Below are 4,041 nucleotides of genomic sequence, written 5' to 3'. Positions count from 1 at the left end.
TTAGGTGGGAGTTTCATAATTAGGATTCAGGAGCTTATGTTGCTGAACTTTCTTGAAATTACTTTTATACATCTGGTTTAGAATCACAATGAAATTTGGAATGTGTTTATTATGTTTCTAATTAGTGAAGAATCATCATTATGTTGTTGCAATTCTCAAAAAAGGTTTTGATTAGTGCCACAAATATCATGAAAAAAGAGAGAATGGTGCGAATGAGCAATGGAAGGCCACAATCTTTGATGTGCCACAAATATAGTATCTGATTATGTACTATGTGTTAGTGGTACTCAAGCTTCTTCATTCTCTATAATTGTCCTCTTTCGTCGATGCGTGTTGATTTTCTTCTTTTCTTTGGTTTTATAGTTGCTCAAAATGGATGACGTGGAGCAGTGGAAGGCCAAGCTCTTTTCTTGATGCAGATTGGTTTTACAGTTGTTGTGCAGCATGCAACTACAATCAGAACAAATTTTGCTTTTATTAAAATGCAACTGCATTTCATATATAGGCTACAAAGAGAATGTAATTCAAATTTTGTCACTTGTCTCTATTACCGACTTACCGTGTGTAGTTGAAATTTTGGTGTTTCCCTATCTACTGGTAAACATTAGCTATACAAACAGAATATAATGCTATAGAGTATGTAGCTGCAATCGAAAGAACCTTGATTTGATTAGTTATGGAGTATTTCTTTAGTGATTATATATTTATATATAATATAAAAATTGATAATTAACTATTGTATTCATAGTTGGTGTTTCTCAATCTATCAGCACAATATTCTACTACAACACTAATACACTACGATAAATAGGGGAACACCTTGTCTTTGCTTATGAATGTTTAATAGTTATCGCTGTGTCTTCAGAGTTCTGTAGTTCATACTGAAATTCTGCAACTTTGAATCATTCATGCAGAACTTCTCAGGAATGCCACTGGTTAAGTGGTTATCCGAGAGGATAAGAACCTCCAGATTCTTCATTTTTGAAATGGAGAGATTGAGAGATCCTGAGAGATTATTTTCTGATAAATCAAGCTTTTCTAGTTGATTTAACAGGTTAAGTTCTGAAGGGACTACACCACTTAATTTGTTTCCTAGCAGATTTAAGTACTTCAATTCTTGCAAACTTCCTAGCTCTGTACGAATCATACCTGAGATACTATTGTTAGCCAAGTTCAAAATTTCTAGTGAATGAAGATTACCTATTGGTGAAGGTATATCTCCTAATGAATGGGTAACTTCTACATTTTTAATCTTACTTTTTACCCTTGCTTAGCCTAGTAACTGTTGTCATTTGCCTATTTCTTATAATTTTTTCGATAACTCTAATTTTCAGCTTCATATGTGAAACCAAAATTATAATTCTTTAGCTTCAAGTATTTTTTTACACTTGTGTCGCCGCTAATGTTTCGGTCTTTTGCCAAACGCAAGCAAAGCAGTTGAATTAGTTATAGAACAACAAGATATCTTAAAATACATCAACGATGGCTTGAAAGTACATCAGATGTTTAGTACATATACATCACCGGTACACTATAAGTACATCAGATCCTTACTACATATACATCAATGATATTTAGTACATATACATCACATGTACACTATAAGTACATTAAATCTCATATATACTTATATAATTAATTTGATAGTGTTTTGTTGTTATTAAATTGATGTCTACTTCGTGTAATGTACATCAAATATAGACTACATATACATCATCGGTATACAACATGTACATTAAATCCTATATATATACATCATCCTTGTGAGATATTTCAAATATTCGATTAAGCAACTTAACTAAACTTCTGTGAAATAATTCATCATATATGCCTAAATCAAATCAAATTCCTTTGCATAAGAAAGAAAAAAAATCCAATTTAGAGAGCAGGGAGTAATTCACATATGCATGCTTTTTATTATGATCAAGTAGTAAATGTATTTTCTCTTTAAGGCTTTGAATTATAATGTACTACATCTCTTCTTGTTCATTGAGAAAGCCCTCCATTTGCATCATGTAGCTTTTTTAGGTACATTAATTAACAAATTTGATGCCCTGACCTTTTTATGCTTGTTTATTTACATATTGTAATGGTTAGCAAAACAAGGGAGTTGAAGAAACTTCGTGAAATCACTCTTTGATATATTGTCAATTTACATGGAGAAATCAATACTTGATCAATGAATCTGCTGCTCAGCAAAGTAGCTATAAAAAAGGATCAACTCTATTACTTCATGTATGCCATAGAGAGGAGAACTACAGAAATTCAAATATTCCCATGGAAAAATAAATTCAATAAAACTAACTAAAATTTACACTTCTCAAAAACATTTTTCGCCAATATATTACTAAAACCAGAATGCATAATACCAGTTCCCTAATCAACTCTATTACTTCATGTTGAGATACAACTTATAAAATGAGTCAGTCATATAAGTTGGAGTAAGTAGAGATTCGCCACGCACAAACTTTCAAAACAACATCAATTTTACTAAAAAAAAATGTGAGCAGATGTGGGCACAAGAACAGAACAACATCATCAGTAACTCTGTCTATACTATAACTAGTAGACTTAAATATACATCAGAAGTTGCGTAAAAATACATCACAAGTTGCCTAAAAATACATCACCAATTATACATGCTTAATTTCAATGTAACAACATCAAGCAAGAAATTCATTTATAAGCAAATTGTTTGATCGAATTTCTCCTCCATGGAATTCAAGAATAAGCCCTAAAATCAAAAATGAATTAAAAAAATGAAAATTTTGCTAAAGACCCTACATTAATTTAAAATTAATTTCAAATTAACATCATCTTATAAAAACGAAACCCTAAAATCCTGCAAATAACTACAAAATTAAGCTTAAAAAATGATGTTGAAGCTTCAATGGAGGACGAAAATGTCGAAGGTAGCTTAAGAAATTCGAAAATTTACCACTTAAAATCTTCTTCGAGCTTCAATGGGGAACTTTAAATCTTGTTTGAGCTTTCATTGAGGAGAAATTGATAGTGTTGAATGTTGTTGAAGCTTCAATGGAGGACGAAGATGTCGAAGGTCGGTGAAGAATAAGAGGAATTGGGTTTTCTTTTGCATGAAGAAGTTGGGACGAAAATGCCGATGGTTTTTTTTTTGGATTAATGAAACCCAAAAACCCAATAAATGAGAGCCTTTAGATTAATAGATCCAAGGGATGATATTTATTCTCACATAAATAGCTTTTCTCACATAAATATGGTATTCTCACATGAGCCCAAATCTATATATATATATATATATAGTTGGGATCCGGTGAGAATAAAAAGTTATGTGAGAATAGATAAATATATGAGAATAAATCACAACCGTTAAGATCATGGAAACCTAAGGGTTGCGATTTTCCCAAGCTCTAATAAACAAACCCATATATTTTCGGGCAACTGATAATTCTAAGCGTGAAAAACAGCAGCTTTCAAATATGGAAAAATTGAAAACCCATATCTCTCTTCATCGATCGACTTATTGCGAGAAAAAATTTGAACTTTTCTCTCTGATGAAAATTCATCCATTAGTGTTTGTTCAATTCATCAATTTTTGGTGCTGCTCAATTGATAGTATTTTCAATCATCATCAGGTACGAAATTCTCAAACCTAAACGAAAATTTGATTGCTATAAATCTGTTTTACATGTTTGTTGTTTGAAAACAATGATCTTTTGAAAGGTCATGTGCGAAATAATTGTATTAATCTATTTGATTAAGGAGCAGTATTAATATCTAAGTTTAATATCTTCTTCCTTTTGGGTTTATTTTTGGTGTTTATTTGTGTGATTGAACACATATGTCTCCTTTTCAAATGACCAGAGATTATTAAGTTTGTCCAATTATTCTTTGAAAGGCATCATATTCTCAGAGTTTTTATTTTGGAAGGAGTATAGGAAGTTTCATATGTGCGTAAGATTTTGTGGGTTTTGGGAGGTAGACAAATGTCGGGTTTGAATAACAAAATTGAAGTTTAAACTTTTCAGTATCACCCTTTTGGCTCTAACCTTAGCTCATGAA

This window comes from Beta vulgaris, chromosome 5 (genome assembly GCF_026745355.1).
Source record: "Beta vulgaris subsp. vulgaris cultivar EL10 chromosome 5, EL10.2, whole genome shotgun sequence".
Lineage (NCBI taxonomy): Eukaryota > Viridiplantae > Streptophyta > Magnoliopsida > Caryophyllales > Amaranthaceae > Beta > Beta vulgaris.
This window is presented reverse-complemented; position numbering follows the sequence as displayed.